The following is a 27633-nucleotide window of genomic DNA, read 5'->3' on the forward strand; positions in this document are numbered from 1 at the left end:
ATGGGTGCCTGTCCCCACTCTATGGGACCTTGTCAATGTATTTCTTGTTTCCCTTTGGCTGCAGTGGTGTAACTACTGTCAAGTTAATAGTTTGGTGGAGGGGGAGTCGGGTCATAGTTCTTGTACACTGTCACCCTAAACTTCCCCAGGCATGCCCTGCCATGTCTACAGGCCCTCAATCCGCAATAGTGCTTTCCTTCACTGAGTTTCTGTTGCTCGTGCATTTTCGTCTTCCAGGCCTTTTAGGTTTACGATATTTTGTCGGGCTCTCCTGTATGTAAGCCTTGTTCTTTCACCAGTATTTACTTGGCTCTTCCACTGCCCTGTGCGGTAATTCGGACTTCATGCTCCCTCCCTGTTTGCCATGCTTCTTGCTATACGTTCATCTTCTGCTTCATTGCCTTCCTGCCGTTTATTTTCTCCTGCTCGGTCTGGGCTTTCCTCCATGTTGTAGCATTTACCATGCTTTCACGCCACCTCCTTATCTGTTCTTAGCCAATAACACCATATTCCACTTGCAAGTATCCTCTATGCCCAATATTATAAATCCAGGAACATAGCATGTCGTCCTATGCAAGCCACCATCGTTGCACTGTCTATGGAAGCAACACTTGCCGGTTTGGAAAATCAATGTGACAAACTGATCGTTAAGTAGTGTGGAGGAGGAAAAGACCTTTGTGTGGTCCATGTCCATCCAGAGAGGAAGCAAAAAAGACCTACATGTATGCTTTTGTAATCGATTTTAAGTACGCTTACCTGGCAGACAATTCCCAGGATGGAAAAGAATTAACCGGAAGAATGGTGCATTTGGAGGGAGGAAACTAACAGTTCTATTTTAGGGAAGGCAGAAAACTTGGTTGAACTGCTGTCGTATGAAGCAGAGGAGCCCTGGGAAAGTCTGGCTCAACAGCATTCCATGGACTGAGCTGCGCCAGAGGGCTTTTTCAAGAGGAAGAATAGACCCAGGTAATGTGGAAGCCTACCCCCTCGCAAAGACTGGTTAATGGTATTCCTGAACGAGCTCACGGTAGGACCTACCATGGACCTTTGAGCTACTGAGGCATTTGCAGCAAAGAAGCGTATTGCAGAAACTGCAGTTTGCTAATTCATAAGCAAGTGAAGAGACTGCTGAATTTGGGTGCAGGCAAGGGATGATCAGTATACCACACAGCTGCTTGGACACTGGTTCATTGAATCATTAGTTGAGTTAGTTGAGAACCCTTTTGATTAGACTGCTTTTTTTTTTTCTTAACGTAGTGTCTAAACGTGTTGGTCTGCAAGGTTCTTGGCCTCTCCACTCACTATAAATGCAAGCATTTTTGTTGGGTCTCTACTCATCTGCAGGGGACTGTGCTTGATATGCACGTAAACGCAAATACATTAATCTCAGAGCCAAGTGGCTACGTGTTATTTCATTGAGCCCGTCTTGATGCCGACCACTGTCAAGGATTGCATTAGGCCAAACGGCTGAATTATTAATGGCTCAATACTTTTCTTTAAAGTCACTTGAACCCTCTCTGCCTTCTAATTTCTGCCCTATTTCGCTTCTCCCTTTCTTTCCTACTTCTGCAGTGTATTGTTTACTACCAGGATTCTTCATTTTATTAATCTGCACTCTTCTTCCTCCTTTCCAGTCTGACTTCTGGCAACGACATTGCACTGAAACTGCTCCCCTGACTGTCACCAACTCACTTCACGTTACTCTAAACTTTCTTTTGCTTGTCCTTCTGGATCTCTACCGCGTTTGCAGTCGACCATATTCTTCTTTCTCTTGCTCAACTTAGCTTTCGTTCTATAGGAAGACCCAAATGGTACGCGTCATTGAATGACGCCTTGCCATGGCTGGATTTACCTTCAGCCAAGTGTCTACCATGGGAATGTTCCCAAATTCATATTTTTATGGCTGTCTGAAGCTTAACCTGCACTCCACTGCCAGAAAAGTCTCACCCACCCCCCCCCCCCCCGCCCCAAATCATTGACAGCATATTCCAAGTATTTCTCAAAGCTTCATCAGGTAAGGTGACTTGTGCTTGGTGCCAAGACGATCTACATGTTCTATTCGGTGTCTTCAATTGCTTCTGTAAACCGTGGGAACTGAACTGAGCCCCTAGTTACCCTTTTTTTTTCTCCAGAGGTCCAGCTTCACCTTTAAGGCAAAAACATTTTTATTCGGTGTGATCGAATTGCCATTGGCTCCTTGCAAAGACATATTGAGGGAATGGAGTTTAATATCTTTACGGTATGCCAAGAACGCAAGCGGGTGGGTGGGGGGGAACCGTTTGACTTTGCCATGTCCACATCCCAAGGAATTGCTGTACTGTCACTCTTCCACAGTACAGCATCTTCCTTTGTGAAGGGGCAACCCATCGTGTTCCGCCTCATTTGTGCAGAACGAATAGCAGAGACGTGGTCTTCTATGATCCTTTTTAATTGCATTAACAATTTGTACGGCAGAATTCCATACATTGCAAGTTTTGTGTCCCTGTTGTTGGCAGTAAGTGCTATGCAGTGCGTCCATGCAACCTGTCATTAATTTGTACTTTGAAGGTGCACCATCGTGTCAAATGGTTCTCATGCAGGTGCGAGTGTGAATTGCCTTCCAAAACGAAGAGTGCCTCTAGCAGCCATCGTTTGCCTCCGCCAACTGTAATGCAAAGAGACTGGTTTTGGGCAGTGATATCTTCAGGCATCTCCGACACATGGCAGCTGACTGTGTCGACTGTGGACATCATTTTTAGCTTCTGCCTCATCCACACCCATTCTCTTAAACATTGGCATGGCTGCTGGTAGAAACACTTTCTCGGCGTCAGTTACAGGTTTTTTTATTTTTGGCATGGAGGTAGGCCGATGCCATGCGATGCCTTCAATGTACTTGCTGAAGTACAAGCAATTGTTTTCAACAGTACTTTAATTTTTTTTTTTGTGTTGCTTATTGTTAGTAAGTTACAAATCAAATGTATCTTCAATGAGAGCCCCGTGTTTCGTTTCCAAGCTCCTCCTTTGTTTTGTTGGTTTCAGGCTGTCACTTGGCAAATTGCTCCAATCCACCAACATAAGTCAAGGACCCAAAAAAACTAGGGTCGGAAGGTAGCCCTTTTTATTAAGTGGTTACGAAAAGGCACATTTGTGGAAAAAGTGTGCAGTAGTGCACCAATAAAACGTAGAGAAAAAGATCAGTGCTACACAAAGCTAAACTCAAAGACTGGGTCCTGTTGTACTGGTGGTAGTTCTGGAGTCTCGGAAGTAAAATGTCGCTTCTGGAAGCTGTTTGTCAACCAAAACAGGCTCATAGGCTATATAGCCAGGAGCTGAATAGCTCCTAGCATTTTCGTAACCTATTTTCTGAGGCGTGTGGAATCTGCTTAGAAAACATGCTGTGCATAGGCCGACATCTAGTGGAAGCTGCGGATTATTACAGTTGTTTTCAAAACTCTAAAAGGGATATCGAACAGGGCATGCCAGTAATACTATCCCTAGTGACATCCATTGTACCCATGATCCCTCGCGCATCGGGGCCCCTCATTGGGTTTTTTTTTCCCGCCATTCTAGACGGACGGTATAGCCGAGTTCCTTTCGACGTCAAGCCATTGACTAGTTATAATTGGCGATGGTATTTCTTTCTATCCTTTCAGTGAACTCTGAAACACCACGCTGTTGAAGACAGAAAAGCTGCCTGCCGAAGACTACCGGGGCGGACCTTTCGGCCTTGGAAGTCCGCCCCCGGGACTCGGCCCAGGCAGTAGGGGGGGGGGGGAGGCAATTTTAATACTTCATATACTCCCCGTCCTACACTTAGTTCGCCCAGCTGCCATAAGCACAACCTATAATTATGGAAAAGGCACCTTTTTAAAATTTTGCCCAAGTGTAATCGCAAATTCCTGTGGTTAGACAAACCGTTTGTAATTTGTGTCTCCCGAGAGACCACATCGAAACGTCTTGTCGAGCGTGCAGGCTCTTAAAGCCAAAGACGTTGAAGGACTGCTCCACGAAACGCTGGGCCCACTATGCCGGGCAACTCGAGGAGTTGTTTCTCCCATCTACAATCAACTCCTCCTTAATGAAGAACTAGCCAAAACAGCTGATCGCTTGACACCCAGGAGGTTTTTGAGGAGCAAATCCTTGGACAAAAAGACAGTGGTCCAGTTCATGCCGCTACTGAAAATCAGTGCAGCGCATAATACAGCCATCTTCGGAAGCCCCCAATCTCACACGGGCCATAAACCCACTTGTGGCGACATTTTTCAGGCCTGCACCGTCAGACCCTTTTATATATTAGAGGCAAACTGAAACCAGACTCCTTAGTTGTCATGACAACTAGAAAGAGAGCAAGCAGGAACACCTCTTGCTTCCTCTGAGGCTCCACCTGATAAGGGGAGCCAAAAGATGTACGCCATGGGCAGAAGGGTCGCTTCATCTGTGGCCTATCAGACCAGGATAGCGAACACTGCAACTCTCGTGGCTAGTTATAACAAGTGGGAAGAAATGTCTGCATTACATTTCATCTGCCTGAGCCACTCAAATCCCAGCCTAGCACAAGTGGCTGCGGATGGTGTCTAGCTGTCGCCTTAAATCAAATTTTGACGCAGCGGACAATGCCGGAAGAGTCATTGCACAAGGGACCGTTAAGAGGCATGCATGGCTGCGCCAGTCCGGGTTTAGACCGGAAACATAGGCCACGCTAATATGCCAGTGGAACCTACAAGCTCTTCGGTAAAGCTGTTGAAGAGGCACTTAAAAACAGCAAAGGATGAGTATGATACTCTTAAATCTTTAGGTCCGCTCACTAACAAGCCTTCTGGTCAAAAAGGTAACTGGAATTTTCGCTGTTTTCTGGCCCAAAACTCTAAACCAGGATTCAACTATCAAGATGGTTCCACCTGGGGAATATCAAAGCCAATCCTCCCAGTGCTATCTCAGAGGACAACGCAGAAGTCGAGGCAGAGGACCTGCTCGAGGTAGCACACCACCTCAGAGCAAGTGACATTCCGCTTCAGGTGCCCTCCCATGCTTCTCTAGTAGGACTCCTTTCCAACTTCACCCACGCATTGGAGGGAATCGCCTTCAGATAGATGGGTGCTGTCTACAGTAGCAGGCGGATACTGTGTCGAACTACTCCAACGTCCCCACAACCATCCCCACGACAGAAAATCCACTCAGAAGAACATCAGCGTATCCTTCTAGAAGAGATAACCACACTTCTAGCAAAGGACGCCATCGAAGTCGTCCTGGCCAACTAGGTAAACTGGTATTTATTCAACTTACTTCCTTGAGCAAAAGAAAGATCTAACAATGCGCCCTGTATTAGATTTGCTCCCTGCAAGCAAGTATGTCGAGCCACAAAAGTTCTTCATGACTACGCTACAAGAGGTAATCCCTCTACTAAAAAGTGGATTACTTGGCAACACTGGATATGAAAGATGCCTATTTTCACATTTCAATGTTCAAGCGCACAGAAGATTCTTGCGTTTCAAGATGGCAAACCAGCACTAACAATTCAAGGGCTCCAAGGGTATTCTCAAAGGTACTGGCGGTGGTGGCAGCGCATCTGCGCATGAAGGCAATTCCAGTGTGCCCTTACCTGGACGACTGGCTTATTACAGGGGAATCGCGCCTAATTCGCAGACTAAACATTCAGAACACTCAACCTCCTCTTTCAATTGGGCTCCTCCATCGAGGGGGAAATAAAGCAAGCCTAGTGCCAAGCACTACAAAACAGTTTTTAGGAGCCGTCTTAAACATGGAAGAGGGGTTGGTTTTACTGCAAATAACCACATTATCACGCCGGCCGCCAGATATGGGTGCACAAAGCTATGCTTGCATAGGCATGATGGCATCTTGCACTTACCAGGTTCCTCGCGCGCTGCTGTGTCCCATGCAGGAGTGGTTGGTGAACGGTTGTGACAGGCAAGTGGTCAGTGGGACGATCTAGTGGTCGTTTCGCCAACACTTGTACAAAATTTTCGCTGGTGGACAAGAGGGAATCTAACGAAAGGGAAACCTTTCTACAATCCAGAGGTACAGGTGTTTGTCACAACAGACGCCTCACTGGCAGGGTGGGGGCTCACTACCTTCACCACACAGCTCAAGGTCTGTGGTCTCGTACTGTAGCTCAGAACCACATCAATCTTCTAGCAGTATTTTAAGTCCTTCAAACCCCATTTAACAAGCCTATCGGTGCATAGCCTAACAGACTGCACCACAGTGATGTTTTTATAGAACCAAACGGGGAGGTACACGTTCTGTCCAAACTTGCACAGCAAATTTGGAAATGGGCACTCTGACAGAAGATGTTCCTGTCGGCACAACACGTTCCAGGGGAACTAAACTCTCTAGCAGACTCATTGAGCAGAGATCCCCTACCAGAAGAACACGAGTGACGTCTGCCCAAAGAGGTCATGGAATACCCCTTTGCTCAATGGGGGTTCCCAACCATATACTTATTCGCCACAAGTGAAACAGTCAATGCCCAGACTACTGTGTCCAGGTTCCCCCAGCCAGGCTCCAAGGGGAACGCCCTATGGATGAACTGGTCAGGGAAATTTGCTTAAGATTCCCCTCCCCAACACCTCATGAGGAAGGTGGTGAACAAAATACACAAGGAACCTGGCGACATGTGATCCCCATGCCAGTACAACCTACTCACCCAGCACGAGGGACTAACCGTGCACCCACAGCCGCGCTCAATGAACTTGGCATCATGGCTCCTGAGGCCATAGAGTTCAGATATCTCAACCTGCCACAGAGATGCATGGATATCTTGAAAGAATCAAGAAAACCAGACACTAGGCACTGTTAATTTGACAAATGGCGGAGATTTGTAATTTTGGTGCCAGGCTAAACAGATCGACCCTCCCCGCCCCCCCCCCCATAGAATATACTCCATCCCACATTCTAACTTGTATGTTCCATTTGCTAGATGCAGGGTTAGTCTTTAACCCCTAAAAGTGCACCTGGTGGCTTTGTCAGCCTCCACAACCTCTCATAATAAGGGCTCGTGGTGGAAAGTACTGTCATCGCGGCATTTATGGAAGGGGTAAGACTCCACCCTCCAATTTCTAACCCGCCGCCAGGTTGGGACCTTAATGTGGTACTCGCTAAGCTCATGGGACCCCCTCTCAAGCCTATGCACAAGTCTAGTCTCAAACAGCTGACTTATAAGACTGCCTTCTTAGTGGCTATATCTCTTCCATAAGAAGGGTTGGTGAAATCCAAGCATTGTCAGTGCAGGATCCTTTCTTTGTTGTACACAAACGCAAGCTGGTTTTACGTACTCACCCTAGGGTCTCACCTAAATTGATCTCCAAATTGCCGACTTTCTTCCAGGAACCCAGTAGCTCAGCTGAGGTTAAACTCCACACACTAGATGTGAGGAGAGCAATCCTCTACTACATAGACAAGACCAGACCACTAAGAAAAACAGATCAACTGTCTCCATAGCGGCAAGCAGAGCAGGTGACTGCATCTCTAAAAATGCCATCTCTAGGTGAATAGTCGTATGTATCCAACTGTGCTATTCCCTATCTAATAAAACACTGCCTTTTACGCCAAGGGCTCACTCCACAAGAGGTACTAGAGCCACTCTGGCTTTCATTGCAAATGTCCCCTTAGACCATATTTCCAAAGAAGCTACATGGAGCTACATGGAGCTCAATGCATACTTTCACTCAGCACTACTGCATTGACACTCATTCCTAGACAGATACACAAGTGGGGTAAGCGGTTCAAAGACATTTATTCGCTCATGAACCATCTCACATTCCACCTTCTTCCACTGCTCGTTTATCTATGTACAGCATGTGATTTAAGCAGATTGCACATGCCTCAGAAGGGATACATTACTCACCGTAATCGTATTTGATGCTTGTATCTGCTTAGATTCACATGCGACTCAGCCTTCCTCTCAGAGAAGGGGCATGGATGCTTATGAGCTTGGTTGATACGTATCTGCTTGGATACAACTGTACTCATGCTACATCACATCAGAAAAATAACAATCTGAGGGGATCACGACGCTTGAGGGATCATGAGTACAGTGGATGTTGAACTAGGGATAGTACACACCCTGTTCGTCCCTTTTGGAGTATCGAAACAAGTTTAATACTCTGCAGCTTCCACTAGAAGTCATCCTATGCACAGCATGTGAATGTAAGCAGATCCAAGCATCAGAAATAAGATTACGGTGAGTAATGTATCCCATATCCTCTGCCTCTTTGCTCATCTCTGTCCTAGTTGTGCTACTTCTGCAAAACAAGCTTGCCTCACTGCAGTACGGTGGTCGGGACAGGGAGTTACCAAGTAGAGTAGTGATCCTCCCGCAACTTTTCTTCTCTCGCCCGAAGGCCTGTGGGGAACAGGCCATTGATTGGCAAAGTGTGCAGATGAAGGTGGGGTATTGTCATGCCTGCATATCGCAGTTTCTGAAATGCAAAATGTTTGAGGAACCAGTTTGTACAGCATTGGCAAAACTGGCTACTTAGTTTCCTCCTACATGTAGCTATTAACAGTAAAGTAACACTGCAGCAAAGTAAGCTTTATGGCACAAGCACCCCTTGGAAAACAAGTTCTCAAGCTTTTTGGCCGGTTTTTCCAACAAACTTTTATGCAAGTTTCCACTTTGTAAAAGTACATTGATCTGCCTTTTTTGAAACCTAAATGCATAATTTGTTCTTAATAATAAGATGCACCTTAAATTCTTCAGACCATTGGTGGTGATAACACTTTTTTTCCAGACTGGTTTCTCTTGCTGTGCGTCGTTGCCAAAGTCCAAACCTGAATATGTCCCTGGAATATCTAGCCTGACAAAGGAGCACATCCTGGTGTGAATACTCTTTATCCAGTCCTTCCTTAAGAGTGACTTGGATACAGATGTTGTGCCGCATGGCATACCTGCCTTGAGCAAAGCTCACAGTTGGCAGTTGGATATGCTCAGTTTGTGACTGGGAGCCCCAAGGGATTCGGGGTACTCTCCAAAGGGTTGGATGGATAAGCAACAGTTTGATTGGCAAAATAAACATCCAATCCCTCAATTTCTTGTTTAACTGTGTGTGGCTGTTGGCACTCATACCATGTCAAACCTGGAGACTAGTCCCCGAGCACCAAATCCACCGATCCTAAGAGTAATAGTGGTGAAGATCTGCACCCTTTTACCAGCTGTTTTTCTAACCCGCATCTACCCCGTTATCTGCGGACAATGAAATGGAAAAGTAACATTGCTACCTTACTTTACTGCCAATGTTGAATATGTCTGCTCACCAGGTGCTCCTTCCGCTAACAGTTCTCTTACTGTTCAGGCCAATGTTGTCAGCAGTGGTCTTTTCTTGAGGATCCTATTTGTTGCCTTGTTGTAAAATAACCTGTTCCTAGGGTTACCCGGGGTGGTATGGGGTGACGGAAAAATAAGTTTGGTCAATTTGCCTGAGGATTGATGCATCAGTGTGCATTTTTTATCTTGACTGGTTAGATACGTCTTAATCCTTTTTATCTCCTTTCTGGACCAGTGGGTATGTTGGATCAATAACTGAAATATCTGAGGGTTGTCTGGGGTGAAAATCGTTCCTTTCTAAATTAATACTTGCTAGAATTCCTTTTCCTTTGCTTCTTGTTAGAGATAAAGAGTTTGTTTATTTCAGAGATTCTATCTTGGCCGCAAGAGACGTTTGATGTGCAAGTAATCTGTGTGTGGTTTTTGAAGCCTACGGTAAGTGCCTACTTATCAAGAACCTTATATGATATCCGTTTAAGATTACGCTACCACTGTATAATTTAGACCTTTTTACTGCATATCGTTCTACTCTGCAATTGAGATTCTTCTATCAAATGTTTTGAAATGGTCTTTGGGCAGCAGATTGAGGTAAAAAAAACACTGGGGCACAATGTTATTATGGAGATTTGTGATGCATAAATGACAGTTTGAAGTATGCATGTTGTACGATCTGACCTCCAACATGGCAGAGCTTTCAAGATCCATGTCATTGGCCCTGACCTAGCCTCCTGAGGGCGGATTATGAAACTTAGAATGCTGTTTTAAAGGAAGTCAGTACGATGAAAGTTTGAGAATGTTGTGCAGTTTCATAAAGGGAGTGTGGAAAAGTTGAAGGGCAGTGCATAAGGCAATGGTTAATGGAAGCATATTATGTTAATTCTTGTACCGCGTCCTGCTTAGTATGGCCTCCAGCTGCTCTCGTGGCTCTGCAAGAGGGTTGGGTAGGTTAGTGGAGGAGAGGAAGTAGGATTGAAATTCTGCTTTTCTGATGGTGCTTGTAGAACCAGGACGAACTGGCGTCTAGTGTGGGGCCATGTTTCTAGTTGTGTTTGGGTTGTGCGCACGGGAGCTATTGTTTCTGGATGGGCAACGTCGAGTTATTGTGTTTGTTTCTGGCAGTACATTTTTAGATGCACGAGTGGCTTGTGTTTTAGTGGAGACTAGGCTGGTCCTGAGGATCGTGTGGGGTATGCTGTAAGAGTTTGGATTGGGAGGCGGTTTTCATTTCTGTCCATGTGCCGTTGGGAGTGTCCACTTTGTGCTGGTCATTCCGAGTTGAACAGCGAAGATCAGTCATTTTCTGAAGGTGAGATGGAAACATATCAATTTGTTTGTACAGCAAAGAAGTGTGGCATACATTAGGTTGAGGGACCTATTGGGTATGTACCTGGGTGGTGAACTGATGCAGTGCAATTCGTTAGTGGGGAGGTGGAAAGGATTAGAGCAGTTCATAGTGGTGGGGGGTGGGGCTATACAACGGTATCCACAATAAATGTGAAAGGGGGGGGATCTGAATGGTTGCATCAGTCAGTATATTGGGCACAGAATAATTACATTGCTAGGTGCCTATAAAACAATGGTGTTTCCAGGCGCCACAAGGCAAAACTGGGGATGGAACAAGGGGTAAATGCAGAACACTAATAAAATGAAAAACAATCGCAGTCCTACTAGGCCTTTTGACATTCCGACGTGCAAGTGTGATGAGAGGAGGGCCGGGGAGGGGGAAGCAAGGTATGGGCAGTGCTGGTGGGAGCCCAGATGGGGAAGTGCCAGGAGGTGCCAGGACAGGAGGCCACTGGCTAAGTGCTAGGGTGGATGTGTCCCAAGTGGGTGGGATGCACAGCTGCCCGGCTGGAGGCCCGGAGGACAGTGCGAAGTGGGTGGGTACTGGTGTTGACTGGGCAGAGGGCCTTGTAACCTGTAAGACTTGTGAAGGACTAGGCCGCCAGTCTCAGTGGGGAAATTGGTAAGGGGGTCTAGGGGGGAGAAGATGTAGAGAAGTTTCAGGAACTTGAGGGGGTCTGGCTCGAGTCTTGAGGGGCAGGAAGGCTGCTCCAAATGGAGGCACCAGCCGAAGAGAGATCTAACCCCCCACTCTGCTTGGAGAAGCGTTTGAGAGTTGGAGATAGAAGAGCAGGGAGGTATTAAGGGAAAGAAATTTGGAGCCGACGCTGTCCCAGGCCACAGAGCCTTGATGCAGAGGGTCTTGATTTTGATCCTTGTGGCCACCTGCAGCCAGTGGAGAGATTTCAGGGCTGGAGAGGTCCAGTCCCTGGACTAGGGAGAAGTCTGCAGCCCTGTTCTGGATTAGCTGAAGGGGGCGGAGGGAAGAAAGGGGCGATTGAGGGAGAGGCTGTTGCAGAAGTAAGCCTAGAGGGGACAAGTGCCCAGGGGAATGCTTCTAAGGAGGTGAAGCTGGAAGTGGGCCTTCTTTGCAAGGTCCAAGATGATGGGGGGAGAGAGGAGTCTAAATGACACAAAGATATTTGGCATCACTGGATGGCAGGGATGGGATGATGAGGGCACACGAGGGAAGGAGGGGAAACTGGGTGAATGAGTCCCAAAAATAAGGATCTGTCTTACTGGCGTTACAACGGAGATCATTAGCCGCACACACCATTACCATTTTGTGAGCCTAGCATCAAAGGGACCTTGGACAGGAGGTAGTCTATGACGGAAAGTGAATGCCTTTGCGTTGGCGTGCATCGGTGGTAGTTGAACTGCTTACCTGCGTTCCTGCAGAGTTCTTTTGCCTTCAACTGGAAGACCTTGCCCCAGCATTGGACACTGACCAGAGAACTGCTTTAACCTGCAACTCCTGGGAATCGAGGGCATAAGCTGATGGTGGGGAAAACAGACCTTGGACCCTCAACCGTCCTGCCAAGTTCTGTGACGAATCGTATGGAGGGTGAACTGTGTCGATAATTAAATGCACGCCAACTTGCTTACATTTGGTAACTTTTAGAAACATTTGTATTACTTTGCTTGTTGACACAAGCACTCTGAAAGTTTGGAACACGTTTTTTAGTCCAGTTTAACTTGTCCCCTAACCATTGGAACTCTTCACTGGACCAGAGACCCTATTTTTATTTTTTTTCTGCTTCACAAAACTGTATGCAATTTTGCTAAACTTTTGGGCACAATGCACCATACATTTTAGGGACCGACATCTGAAGTTGTGGATCTGTAGTGCTAATACTATCTGTACCTTCCTTTTCAGGGGTTTAATATCTATTTTGCCCTACCCCATTGATCTATCACAGTTTCACTGTTGTGTGATATCACTTGTTGTTGGTCCTTTTCGCTGTTAGTTGGTCAGAAGTAAAGAAGTATTTTATACCCATTTAAGTGTGTTCCTTGACTGCTTCACTGTTTTCTTATTGTGGACCCCTTACAAGCTCACCACCTCTTGTGACTTCGACTAGACCATTCGCCTTGCTACCTTGAACTCGTTTGGCTACAGCTCCCAGAGTTGTCCATGTCACAATACCAGGTTGGTCTTCTATACCCCTGTCCACTAGGTATTACCCGTAATCAGACGCACCAAAATGGAACCTATGATTTGCGGCTCCATTAAAATACCACATTTTAGATATTCTGGTCGTCAATGTAAATCTGCCTTCAGCTGACGCAACAGTTAAAGCTGAAGTGGGAAGCTTTTTTTTAAAACATTTTAATTTTGTATACCATAGCTGGGGTTGACATAGAACCATCTTGGTATTGCTACCGACTAGAACTGGGCAGCAAGACTCCTGGGGAACATCATCCCAACCCGCCACTGCGAACATCCAAACCTGTGTGCATTGCCCTCCTTGACTTCCATAGCAGGGACCTTGAATCCACCATGAAGTTGTTAATCAGCAATGCAACGCTATTCCCTGAAGGCACTCTGATGCGGGAATAAGGGAAATGTACGGTGATAATTCAGAACCGTACATCACTTTTCTCCATAAATTGTCCAATAGCACAGCGGACGGGGAATGAATCGGTTTCTCGAAGGAAAATCGCCTCTAAAGTAACGAGGGACTGTTTGAATTCCTGCCCTGTGCCATTTGATTTTAACCACCTCAGATTTACAAAGTCTCCGCCCTCTTTTCGTGAAGCCCTATTGATGGGCCGATCACTTGCAATGTGTATAAACAATTGAGCCTTAACTTTAGAAACCAAGTTCTGTGGCCACAAGAGGGTGACTTAACCACATAGCCAATTTAGAATTGGACCCTTGATGACTTATTCACACACTTGTAGAGCTTGACATTTAGTAGGCTATCACTGTTCTCAATCAAATCAAGATCACTTTTTTGTTTCATTAACTAACTCTGAGCCAGGATCAATACTCTCCTCAGCAAGGAAACATGTGCAAGTTCTCATAACCTTTCCCGGAGGGTAATACACATCTCAGAATAAATCGCCCAATTAATTTACAATATAGTGTCACATTATCCTCTGATATTAAAATAAAGCTGTAGTTTATTCCGCTTAAAAGTGAAACACCAAGAGTCGAGCCCTAAATCTAGGCGAATCGCACCCATTGGAAGAGACGTAGGAAGACCTGAAACCGCACGCCATGTTTTCCCCTTGTATATCCTTAGCCATTTCCTAATCTTGACTGGCTGGAACTCAGCCCATACATAATCGTTGGGGGTCACCTTAGCCTTATAAAATTTTAAAGGCCATAGTGAAAATTGACAATTTGTTAACCGTTCTTATACCGTGCATTGTCTCTTGACTCTGGCGGATCTCTAAAGCAAGAGGGTAAGTGGGTGCAAGTTAGTACGACTGAGCAGGAGAAAAGAGCAAGAGCTCGGATCAAGTTACTTCTGTTCGGTTTACACCATTGGCAGAGCGAAGTGGTGGTTCGGTCGGTAGCCGTCATGTGTTGTTGTGCAGGTCTGTGTTGTGTTGTTGTGGTGGGTGTGTTTTTTGCTGTAGAGGTATGGTTGTGTGAGTTTTGAGAGATGTATGCAAAGTAGTGATTTTTGTTAGTATTTTTATTTTTTAGTAGGGTTGATTAGTGGCTGTACCCTATCCTACCCACACTGTTCTGATTTACTGTGGGGGGGGGGGGGTGTCCCTTCCCCTGTCATATTATGGTGTGCTACACTTACCATACCTATTTAGTGTGCAGAAGAGTGGGTCCTCAATGGGCTATTCAGTGGCAGTACCTTTCCACCCCCAGCGTTCAGACAAAGTGCTGCCCAAATCCCTTCCACCCATGGCACACCCGTGTGAAGCAACCCCCCCCCCCAAACCGGCTCCGCTAGGGGCAGATGGGCTCCCTGTGCCTGCAGTCCATCAGTTCAGAGATTGGGATGCCTCTCACAATTTATTCTAGACTGTCAGTGGTCCAAGTCGGACCATCTGTTTCCTGTTGTACCCTCTATGGAAGGCTACACCTAAGAATCCCGCCCGGTGGGGCGGCTCTTCTCTGCAGTCCACTCCGGTCTGGCTTACTCCGAAGTTCTTCTCATGGGACACACTCCTACATTTGGGACTTCACAGTAAATTCAGGGACCCCGAGATGTGAAACGCAGCAACAAACGCCCAAATTAGAGCTACCTGGAGAAACGCCTAAATTGAGTGTCACCAGTACATGGTGCAACACTTATCACATGCATAAATGCCCAACTTTGGGATACCTGAGCGATTAGGGACAAAGCTATATTTTGGAATCAGTACAAGACTGAAACACCTTCATTTGAGATAATTACTAGCCGACTGTAATGGAAGACACCCAGAATGGACCCACCACAGCAGCTGTAGACACCTAGATTTGAAACAGAACAGCAATGGGGGGGAAAACACCTACATTTGAAACACAGCAGTAGTTAGATTTACAGTTGAGACAAAGCTGTAATGGGTAAACAATCTGGATTTGACATAACGGAGGTAGTGGCAGAACAGGTAGAATTGGAGCATAGCAGCAAAGGGGGACCAATTAACAGCTGAACATACGTGCGCTATGTTATGTGACGTAAGTGATATGGCATTTATAACGCACCTATACACAGGTGTTTCAAGGCGTGACTAGGCAAGGGAGGGGAAGCCCGTGGGAAGACGGACAGCAATCCTACTAGGCCAGGTGACAATGAGATTGCGTGTGCAGGGGAGGAGGTTAAGGGGAAAAGTGGAGGGGGTGGGGCAGTGCAGTACATAGGATAACAAAATAAATAAGACCATAAATAAAGTGCGTCCTGCTGGTGGCAAGAGTAAGTGCAGACATCAGTGTCGAGCTAGTAGGGGCTCTAGGGATACAGAAACAGTCTCTGCGTGCAAAGGGGAGCAGGGGGGCAGCTGGCGGGGAGGGGATCTGGGCCAGAGATCAGAGGGTAACCAGTGCAGTTGCTGATTCAGCCAGGAGATCAGCAGGGGAGGGGAAGAGAGAAAGCAGACGCAAAGAGGAAGGTCTTGAGGTGCTTCCGGAACCAGAAGTTTTAGAGGGGCAGGGAGGCTATTTCAGACGGAGGCCCCAGCAGAAGAAATATCTACCACCAACTCGCTGCTTGGAGAGGCGTCTGGCCCTGAGGGAGTTGGAGGCGGATGAGTGAAAAACCCAATAAGGAAGATATTTAGGTAGAGAGTTGAAGGTATTGAGGCCCCAGAAGGCCTTGTAGACAATGCAGAGGGTTTTGAGCGTAATCCTCGCCGCCACTGGGAGCCAGTGCAGAGATCAGTCCTGGAGAGATAAGACCCCTGTCCTGTTTTGGATGAGTTCAAAAGGGGGGAGAGTAGAGGCAGGCAGATTTTGAAAGAGGCTGTTGGAAGAAACGCCTAGATTTGAGACACAGTAACAGTACACCTAGGGTTGGCACACAGCAGCAGTGCAAGGTAGAATGTGTTGGTGTGCGTGGTGGTGGCATGATGGGTGTTGTCAATTCTCACCTCCAATTTCTCTGATTTGATGTTGTGGTTTCTAGAGGCAAATATAAACCCCAGCTATACAAGGGAAATTAACTTGTCAATTTGATTATTAATATACCATCTGAAATCCTATAGCTTTGACTTTTATGAAACCTCATAATGCAGTACTTGTCTGAATTAATCACTAGGTGGTTCTTCATAGCATATACCCGTACCTGCTCTAACCACCTTGGTAGACCTATCGGAGTGCCCTCAAATAACATATCAGCATATGCTAACCACCTTTTTATCAGAGGAAAATGGGTGGCTTTATGAATGGCTAATGGGAGATGGGACAAGTACAGATTAAAAAGGGTATGGGCTAAAAACACAGCACTGCCTCAAGCCAAAGTGTTATATAAGAGAAGCATGTTTAAAAGACCTGACGATACCCCAGTTAGCTAGTTTATGCCAACTATCTCAAAGGCCACTCATGTCCTAGGCTTGCTGCGTAGATGATTTCTGTTTCCTACTCTAATTTACTGGCATAAAGGGGGCAGGGGTAAATGAACATCCCTTTCATGGATGTTCCTAAGCCTTAATACTAGCCATCCAATCCACAAGATCTAATATAAAGCCATGCTAAAATCCTACTCGTCAATTAAAGAGATTAGCCTATAACTATAAAATCTAATCCCCTTTTTATAAATGGGGACTACTATAGACTAATGCCAGGAGACCGGGATTCTTACACTATATAGAATCAAGGTTGGCTCTAGGTGTGGAAACAGCCTGTGCTAGGCTCTGCTGTTCGAGACTAATGTTGTTCTGGCGTTGCAAGATCACAGGAGCTGTTGGGTATTAGCCAGTACCCCAAGTTAAGTAGAAGGAAGTTTTTCTCCTGGTTATCTTGCTCCAGTGGTTGAAATAAATGTTCTAACACTGTATTTAATGCAATACAGGTTTCGCTTTTATTTGTGGTAGTGTTGGATTGTGTTCCACATTTTAATAAGCATCGTATACACTTAAAGGCAGTTGTGCACCTTGTTTGTCAGCCTACACATGTTTCGACCTGTGGGTCTTTATCAAGGCTATTTCAAAGGTCTTTAGCCCCCTGTGGGGTCCTGGTGTGGGTGCTGTCCTGAAGACAGGCGTGGTTCCTGTTGGGCCCTGTTCTGCGCCATATATAATTCTAGGTCTGTTGCGGCTCCTGAGGACAGGACAGCGCCCACACCAGGACCAGGACCCCACAGGGGGCTAAAGACCTTTGACAATAGCCTTGATAAAGACCCACGGGTCGAAACACGTGTTGGCTGACGAACAAGGCGCACAACTGCCTTTAAGTGTATACAATGCTTATCAATTAAAATGTGGAACACAATCCAACACTACCACAAATAAAAGCGAAACCTGTATTGCATTAACTACAGTGTTAGAACATTTATTTCAACCACTGAAGCAAGATAACCAGGAGAAACACTTCCTTCTTACACTATATGCTACTTGTGTAGAATATTTGCCCATTAATGAACATTACCTTTGAAGACCTTTTTTCATTCCAACCACGCTCGCGTATTGAGACGCTTTGTTTGTTTTCTCTGCTCGCGATTCCCAGGGAGACTCACTGTGACGACGCTCGCGTTCTGAGTTCCCCCGTCTTGGCTCGGCCATAAAATTGCGCATACAATTTTGAGTCACATTCTGACACATTTGGCGGATGAATCACGTTTTGCAGCTACCGCTTCCACTTTTTCTGGCTGAGCATTACTTACCTGCGGAGGTCTAATTCCTGTCCCTTCATGACGTACTTAGCACACCCCAGATATCTTGACTGATGATGGATAATTCTGTTGCACCATAGCATTGGACAAATCTATGATACACTCCAGGATCACCTTTCAGGTTTCCACAAGTCCTGACGAAGGCCTGCTTACATAGCTATACTACACAGCACTTTCTAGGCCGAAACACCATTGTGTCAACGATATGACCATTAAGACAATGCATTTTGGAAACATTGATTTTTTTGTGTCTTTTATTTACATGTCCACGAATGTGGGTTTATGTTGTATTTCTGTGACTGCATAATTGTTTGTGTTCTACCCGATACAGCACTTTTTTGTACCATCACATGGAGATCCAGTTGCCTATACTGGATCATACTCACTTTGTATTATTGTGTCTTGAATATACCTTGAGTGTTCTATCTCTACTAATACTATCCATTTTTGATAAAAAATTAAATATTTTGTGAAAAAAGGACTGCAGCTCAACTATTTGTTGCGTGTCTAGTATTAGATTGGAACTGTTACCTGACCTCCCACCCTGAAATTTTGGTTCAGTTTATTTAAGCATTCCCACCTGGGTTTTTCAGGGCTCTGCCAGGCGCCCTTTATATAATTTAGTCTTTGAAGACCTTAGACACCCCATTGGGACCATATGCTCTAAATTGTTTTTAATTTCCCAAGGCGGCGGGGTGCCTAGGTCTTCCAAATCAAAGTTAAATACCTAGGGTGTTTGAGAGGGGACAAACCTCCAGAGCATTGGAGTTAAAAGTGCAAAACGAAATCTGAGTCCGCTACAGTTTGCTTGGGTATACCCCTTGGTACTTTTCGTGGCCTTTCAACAATTGCCATTCGCATTGCATTGCAATTGCTATCGGGTGTAGTTAACAGATTCATCATATTTTGACTTGCATTAATGCAGCTTTATATTATGCACTAGCTGTCCCCGGTCACGCGTTGCTGTGGCTCAGTATGGTTAAATGGGAAAGAAAAGGGTGCACGTTTCTAATGTTTCACAACGCTTGTGGGTATACAATATTTTTTAGTTCCATTGTCTGTGCAGATGTAGAGATTGAATGGTTTGCTGACTGTAGAACACGCAACATATTGTCCATGTGAGAAGCAATCCCTGTCTAGATCTAAACTGCACAATTCTAACGATTGGCATTGAGCTTTGATGGTGATTGCAAACGCAAGTTGGCATGAATTGAGCTGTTACGATTTCTGCGCCGAACAACGTCATTTGGAAGCATGAGTTCTATTTCCTGATGTTAGATAGGAAATGTTTTGATTCAGTGGTATATCCGGCAAGCAAAGTTTTTAATGGCTCTGGTGGTTCTCCAAGTTGAGGCAGTTTAATTTTCCTGGCAGCGCAACACATTCCTTTCGTTTCTCCATTAAAGTTTAGAGACTTGCAATAAGGACACACTTCAGTCATGGTCGCGATGAGAACATGCTGGCTCAACTACAATCAGCTGGGTTGTACCGGAATGCAAGGCGATTGTTATCGCGTGATTGCTGAGCACAGTCTTGTTTGACGCTGATCTGCTGTTTCTCGTTGACGTCTTACAGTCACTCTCAGCCTGTCGGGTTCATTCTGTTGAGAACGAAGCAGATGTGAAGCTGCAGAACGCGATCGCCATGCTCGCAACCGTGCTTCCTGAAGTCTAGCTGCACGTTGCTCTTCTGCTTCCTCGGCATGTATCTGAACCATTCTAAATCAGTAAATATTCAGTATAGCGTGCGTTGCTATTACTTCCAACCGATGGCACTGTTTTTCAGAAAAAGCATGTTTTTACCTGTCACAGGTGGCATCCATGTATAGTAGGTATATAAAAACACGCGCCCGTTCGGATGCAACGTTGTCCAAATTTCAAAGCAATCTGTGAAGAACTTACAGAGATTTATGTTTTTGAACAAACATTTATATTTTTATTTATATAGATCTTGCGCCAATTTCCATCTATATCCCTGCTTGACACGTCTGAACTCCTTCCTCGGACCTAGTGCTGTCCACCACTGTCTTCCTAATTTTGGATTGCAAGAATATCTTGTGGTCTCTATCCTGAATAACAAAAGGGTGACCAAGCTTATCAAAGAGGCACTGCTCCCAGCTTTTCAATGTAGAAGCATTAGATGCCCAATTGTCTAGGGCAATGGGGGAGGGGGAAAACATTTAGTTACGCACTTCATGTTGTGACAAACTACTCCACATCCTCTGAACCCTCAAATTAAAGCCCCTTAGAGCCATGCATACTTGTTTAGTCCTGTTGCCTGTATTGACGATAAGGTTATTACAGGAAGTAGCTAAAACGTTTATTCTTACTTCACCAGTTTAAACCTTGGAACCAAAATCGCATCTTTTTTAGTGTGAGCAATGCTCCAGGTAAGCTTTTGAGGTTGGAGTATTTTACTCCCATATTTTTTTAATTTGAGAGTAAATGTGATTTCAAGTGAGTAAGTTTTCTCCTTTGCTAGAGTCAAAAATTGACATCCAGCTGACGTGTGCAGAGTTAACTGTATGGAAATCATCATCATGCGGCAGCTTTTAGCATCGGGACATAGAAGCTGGTTTCTCACAATGAAAAATATGACTTGTGGTGCAGTGGCATAAACAACCTCTCGCAAATGAAAGAGGAGCACTAAAACTAGTTACCCATTCATGTAAAGAAAGGGTACAAAAGTAGTATAAGCCTTATAATGCTTCGCTCAGGAGCAGGTAATCTTGAGTAGAAACGATGCCAGGCTTCCCCCACAAACGGTGAACCGGGGCAACCCCAATGCAAGCTTTTAATCATGTAGTGGAGGGGGAATCTGTGCAAGGGGAGAAGATTCGCACACAGTAGAAGCTCCTCTCATAAAACCGGTGTAACCTAGTGTTCAGTAGTGCACTCTACCCCTAATCTAGAAAAGGTATACCAGGGATCTCAGTACACAGTGCTTTCCTAAAGTAGAACAGGAACATTGCGAGTCTAAACAATCCAAGATTACCACACTTGGAACAGAATTGTTGGTCACACCTGTATACATTCCCCTTGCATAAAGCAGGAACTGCATGGGATGGAGCATTGCAAGCACCTCCACACTGAAGAGATAAGTTAAGGGATTCAACTTGCCACAGCAGTGCAAACTACACTTGCAAATAACCAACACATCATAGGCCTCAGCTGAAATAACTGTCACAAAGAACATGCCCAGCATATGCCTCACTGTTACAGCAGTGGGAGAACCACCCACAAATAGGAACATTTAATTGCCTCAGCAGTGCAAGATCCTCAAAGATAGAACTAATGAAACATTAATAGCAACTAGTCAAAATACGTAGGACATCTTGAAACCGAAAAGCTTTGCATAGTAGGAATTCAATAAACCATGATTGGAAGAACTTCGGCCGTACAAAAACAAATTTCCATACCAATTCCCAGCTACTCTACAGCTGGTACACATCCTAAAACATGTTGCAGAATGGGATGTTAATATACTACAGGGTGATGAGTCACTCGATACTCTTCACATTAGGTCTGGCCATTTGATTTTTAGAATTGCCTTTTGATGTTAAAAGTCCTAATTTCCTGGAACTAGTAATTAATGGTATGTCAATGTTTCAACCGTGCAGAGAGTTAAGGACTCCATGCTAAATGTATTTATGGAGGGTTTTGCCAAAGCGCTGTACATGGAACATATTTAAATGGATCATCCACATGAAGTAGGTACTCGAATATTGACCTCTGAAGGATGAAAGGCTGAGTTGACCTTGCTGTATTTTGAACTTGCGACCTCCACCTGCTGAGCTCTTGTACCAGCTAACATCCTTCAGAGGTCGCTAAACTAGACTGAGGTATAATCCCAGTGCTTAGAAGTTGGACAAACCAAGTAAAAAGTTTTGCATAAAATGATCACTAGAGACCGGATTTGCTGATTATCAATTACAAAAGTAACTCATTTTTGTGTTCATCAGCGATTGCACTTGCTGGAGAATTTGGTTTTGAATGTTATAATTGTAGTTTTGAACACTTGGAAGAGGCTGGGACCACTGATTGCCAATACAACAATCGCATAAGGTTGAGCAAGGACTCTGCTGCCCTGACATTTATAGTAATTTACCCCATTGACTGCAAGTTAAGGTTGAATGATGTGACCATGCATACTTATCAGTGCCCCACAAAGTTTTGAGGTGCAAGTATTTTGCACACATTTTAGAATTGGAGTGTAAATGATTAAATAGGACTTGCCTCCTGAGAGTGTAAAGTATGCAACGGGCAACCAAAACATGACACAACTTGAATGAATAGGGCACATTAGAAGCCACAGTTGTTCAGCAAAAGATGTCTGGTTTCAAACCATTTATAACATTAAAACGTTCACCTATACAATGTGTATGAACCATATAGATGCAGCTTGAGGATGAATGCATATAGCACAGGAATTCTGAAAACTCACTTTGCACAGTACAGGTTTGCTTTCACTGAAAAGAACAAGTTACTTCTTACCGTGTAACGTTCTTTCGACGGGATGTTCCTCCGATGTATTCCTCATCTCAGATATCTCCTTCCAGCTCTGCTGGCCTCGGAACATTTTTCTCTCCAGATGTCCCTCGACAGCTGCCGTATCGACGCCGACGTCGTCCTGGCTATAAACGCAGCGCCCGTTGCTCAGTTCCGTAGCCCACAAATATGCTTTCTGGACTAAACTAATCACCCTGAAGGAGCGTAAGCTGCAACAGCAAGGGAAGTAGAACTGCGGGGATGGATGGGAGGGTCGATGAGGAATACGTTGGAGGAACATCCCGTCGAAAGAACGTTACACGGTAAGAAGTAACTTGTTCTTCGAAGGGATTGTGTCCTCCGACGTATTCCTCATCTTAGATATGCTCCCATAGCAGTATTCTATTATTGGAGGAGGGAGTACTGACTTCATGCTGTCTTCTATTGATGAATAGAATGCAGTACAGCCCTTCCAAACCTAGTCTCTTGACTGGAGGAGGAATCCAAATTGTAAAAACATGTAAAGGTATGGACAGACGACCATGTAGCGGCCGCACAGATGTCTTTAACCGGCACACCTCTTTTGAGGGCCGATGAAGCTGCAATACCTCTGGTCGAATGAGCCCTAAGGTTTTGAGGGGGCTCTTTTCCTGCCAATTTATAACATTCCAGAATGGCTAGGATGATCCATCTGGAAATGGTCTGCTTAGTTATAGGTAACCCCAGCTTGTGACCTGTGTAACCTACAAACAGCTGGTCTGCCTGTCTTATCCTGGCTAGTCTACTGATGTAAAAACTTAAGACCCTTCTAGGGTCTAGCCTGTGTAACTCCTCCTCTTTCCCCGAGTGAGGAGGAGGATAGAAAGATGGTAGGGTAATCTTCTGAGTGATATGAATTTCAGAAACCACCTTTGGGAGGAAATTAGGCTTCACTTGCAGGACAACTTTGTCTTTGTGAAAGATAGTGTGAGGGGGTTTACAAGAAAGAGCTTGTAATTCACTCACCCTTCTAGCAGATGTAATTGCTATTAATAAAACAGTTTTAAGGGTAAGGAATCTTAACGAACAAGAATGGAGTGGTTCGAAAGGTGTACCCATTAGGAAAGTTAGGACTAAGTTTAAATCCCATAGGGGAACTTGGAATGGTCTTGGGTAATTGTATTACCAAGGGTAACTTGAAATAGGATGGTTCTTCCGCAGTGCGTTTAAAGATGGATAGCGCTGCGAGATAGCCCTTAATGGTGCCAACTTGAAGGCCTGAATTTGCCAAATATAGTAGGAAGGACAAAACCATTGGTGTACCACATGAAAAAGGGTCGATATTCTGTTCTCTACACCAGCTGCTAAGTCTGTTCCAACGGCAGCGGTATAAGATTTTGTTGCTGGCCTCCTTGCCGAAAGCAACACCTCCATAACATCATCAGGGAGGTCCCAATCCTTGTACCTCAGCCTTTCAAAAGCCAAGCGTGAAGGTTGAGGGTTTTGATGTCTGGATGGAGAACCTGACCTCCCTTCTGTGAGAGTAGGTTCTCTCTGAGTGGAAGTCGAATTGGAGGGCAGATGGACAAGTCTAGAAGGTCCGGGTACCACGTTCTCCTGGCCCAATCCGGGGCAATTAGGCTCATGGTTCTCCGGAATCTTCTCAACCTCCTGATCATTTGAGGAATGACAGGGACCGGTGGGAACGCGTACAGAAGCGGAAACTCTCAGTCCACTATGAACTCGTCTCCCAGAGCTCCTCTCGGGGGAAATTCCCTTGAGCAGAATAGGTCGCATTTCCTGTTGACGCTGGTGGCGAACAGATCCACCTGAGGGGTTCCCCAAAGGGCGAAGATCTCTTGAAGGACTTCCTGAGCTAGTTCCCACTCGTGGGAGACTGTACTCTGCCTGCTCAGAGCGTCCGCTGTCAAGTTCTTCTCTCCGGCTAGGTGAACTGCCGATAGAGAGATTCCTTCTTGGATTGCCCAAAACCAGAGCTGCATCGCCTCTCTGCACAGGGGTAGTGATCCTACGCCTCCTCTTTTGTTGAGGTAATGCATGGCCACCGTGTTGTCCGTCATTATCAGGACGTTCTTCCCTTGTACAGCTGGCAGGAACGCCTTCAGCGCAAGTCTGATGGCTCTCAGCTCTAACAGGTTGATATGTAGTCTGGACTCCGATGGAGACCAACGACCGCTGATGGTCAAGTCGTTGGTGTGGGCTCCCCACCCCGTGAGTGAGGCATCCGTGACTACTGTTATCTCCGGCCAGGGTTGTCAAAACTGTTCTCCTTTCAGAATGTTCTCCTGACAGGCCCACCATTGAAGGTCTCGAGCTACTCTGTCGGGAACCTGAAGATCTGTCATTCTCCCTGAGAATTGTAACCACTGAGTCCTCAGTGCCCACTGGAGGGATCTCATTCTCAGGCGAGCCTCTGGCACTAGGAAAATGCAGGATGCCATGAGGCCTAGCAACCTCAAAGTCGAAGGCTGGGAGACGTTGGGCATGTTGGAACTTGGTAACCATCTGTAGAATATCTTGAGCCCTCACCTCTGGTGGCGAGGCTTTTCCCAGGGAAGTGTCCAGGATCGCTCCTATGAACTGGAGTCTCTTCGATGGTATCATTTGTGACGACTTTAAGTTGAGGGAGAAGCCCAGTTTGTGAAGGGAGTGGCACACGTGATCTAGCTGGATCTGAGCTTGTTCCAAAGAAACAGCCCTGATCAACCAATCGTCCAGGTAGGGGTAGACGTGAATCCCTTCCCTCCTTAGACTTGCCGCCACTACCGACATTAACTTGGTGAAGACCCTCGGGGCAGAGGTCAGCCCAAATGGCAGCACTCGAAATTGATAGTGAGAGTTGCCAATTGCGAACCTCAGGTATGTCCTGTGTTTGAGATGGATAGGCACATGGAAATAAGCGTCCTGAAGGTCCAGAGATACCAACCAGTCCTGAAACTGAAGGGCCTGGAGGATCTGAGAAAGAGTGACCATCTTGAATTTGTCTTTCCTGAGGAATTTGTTCAATTCTTGGACAATTCAAGTCCAAGATGGGTCTCAGTCCTTCGTCTTTCTTCGGAATGAGAAAGTAAGGAGAGTACCAGCCCTTGTTCCTCTCCGCTACAGGTACCGGTTCTGTGGCACCTTTCTCTAGCAGGTCTAAAATTTCCTGCAAGAGGAGCGGATCTGGAGCTTTCTGAGGGCTGATCCCCGGTGGATGAGACTGAGGTATACGTAGGAAAGGTAGGCCGTAACCTTGGGCAACTGTTTCCAATGCCCAAGCATCTGACGTGATAGCCTGCCATACCGCCAGATGTTGAGTCAACCTGCCTCCTACAGGTGTCTTGTGAGGGGAAGTCCTCAGAGTGGTTTTGGGGCGGCTGATGCAGATGCCGAAGGTAAAGAGGCACCTGCTGTTGCTGCGGCATTTAAATATCTACCTCATCCACCTCGGGTAGTTCTTCTTTGTCCCCTTTGAGCCGGTCGTCCTCTACCTCTTCCGAATGCGGAGTAGAAGCGAAAGGACTTGCCCCTCGCAGAGGTTCCTGTGGGACGAAAAGGTGTCAGACGGATTGCAGCACCTAGGGATTTTGCTGCTGCTTTTGAAGTCTGCAGTTTCTCTAAACTGTCATCTGCCTTTTTCCCGAATAAAGAGCCATCGAATGGCATGTTCAAGAGCCTGGCTTGCACATCTGGGGCAAAACCAGACTTTCTCAACCAAGCGAATCTCCTGGTTGTTGTACTTGCCGCCATTGCTCTGCTGATACTATCAGCCGAATCAATGCCCGTCTGGAGGGATTCGCACATAGCGTCTTTACCGTCCTGTATAATATTCAGGAACGCATCCCTTCTCCCTCCGGGATGCAGTCAGCCGCTGTAGAAGCACACTCCCAAAGTGTATGGCTGAATCTAGCAAGGGTGCAAGTAGCATTAACAGATTTTAACGCCATGCTACATGCTGAAAAGACTTTCTTTGCCATAGCATCATATTTTTTTATCGTCCCTGTCCTATGGGACGGTAGGATAAGCCGTCTTGACATCGGTAGAGGATGCTGCCTGTACCACCAGACTTTCTGGGGATGGGTGTTTAGACAAAAACTCTGGGTCTGTAGAGGATACCCTGTACTTTGTAGACAGTTTTTTATTTACTGCCGGTACGACATCTGGGGTTTCCCAGTTTGTCATGATCTTCCTCTGAAGAGCTTTATGAAAGGGCACCACAGGATCCTCCTGTGGGCCTTTGTCAAGAATATCCGTGAGGTCATCTTGTTGGAAAGATTGTGAAGGTGCAGACCACCCCATAAACTCTGTGATTCTGGCCATTCAGGCTCTATAGGGGGTTTCAGCATGTTCCCCCGGGTCTGGTCTAGCAAACTCCACCTCAGGGGAGGTGTCTAACCCACTTGCCTCATGTAAGGAATCATGAAGATCCTTTAACCTGCGTTCTTCAGAGGAAAATTCCTCTCTAATTGGGGTTACAGGTCCCTGCAACTCAAATGTGTCTTCCTGTTCAGACAATTCACCCTCTTCCAATATTGAGGACATAGTTCTCAATTGTTCTGAACTCATAAAGGGTGTAAACCCCATCTCCAAGGCCGAGGGTGCCGAACTTGTCATAATCGGCCTCAAACGCCGACGGCTTCGAGCGTGGCGTCGAAAACAAAGGCGGAGGCCTCGAAGACCTCGAAAGAATTGGGATTCTACTCGACGATTTCGAAGCCATCGACGTCGAGGGCCTGGGAATCGACACTGGGTGTGTCGTCACCGTGACTTTTCTTGGCGTCGACATCGGTGTCGAAGCTGGCGTCGAGTCGACACTCGTGTGTCGAGGACATCGACCTCGACGGAACCTTCGAGGAAGGTTTGGAGGTCATAGTCCTGCTCGAGGGTTCATGACGCGCTCGAGAGGTTTCCTTCGCCGGGTACTGCGACTTGCGGCGTTTTTGACCTTCGGGCCAGAGCATCGCTCTCGGCAGTCTTCGAGGGGGTCGAGGCCGCTTTCTCGAAGACGCTCATCATATTTTTGCGGAATTCCTCCCATTCAGCCCGGGAACTATGTTTCGTGGGGCACGGGATTCTCTTTGGCGAAACAGAGGAAGAGGAAGACGGAGAAGGGGATCTTCGACGTCTCCTCTTAGAGTGCTTCGATCTCGAGGAGTGATGGGACCCACTCCGAGATCTGGAGCGCAAATGGTGACGAGACGAATGTCTCGACTTAGTCGACGAAGAAGAAGCTTTGAAAGTCTTACCTTTCTCCAGCTTCCCCCTACGCTCCTTCAGGGCT

The 27633-nt window shown here is 46.1% G+C and overlaps 1 protein-coding gene across 3 annotated transcripts in view; it reads left to right on the forward strand.

The window, feature by feature from the left end:
• THRAP3 (thyroid hormone receptor associated protein 3) overlaps nt 1–27633 on the forward strand; it is a 422162-nt gene that overhangs the window by 18405 nt on the left and 376124 nt on the right. The window contains exon 3 of one of the 3 annotated variants that reach the window (XM_069622622.1): nt 9630–9697. The exons of the other annotated variants lie outside the window; for them this stretch is intronic. The gene's annotated coding sequence lies outside the window, so the exon portion shown is untranslated. The remainder of the gene's footprint in view (nt 1–9629; nt 9698–27633) is intronic. 3 annotated transcript variants of the gene reach the window in all.

Source organism: Ambystoma mexicanum, chromosome 11, assembly GCF_040938575.1.
Source record: "Ambystoma mexicanum isolate Mex_15411 chromosome 11, UKY_AmexF1_1, whole genome shotgun sequence".
Classification (NCBI taxonomy): Eukaryota; Metazoa; Chordata; class Amphibia; order Caudata; family Ambystomatidae; genus Ambystoma; species Ambystoma mexicanum.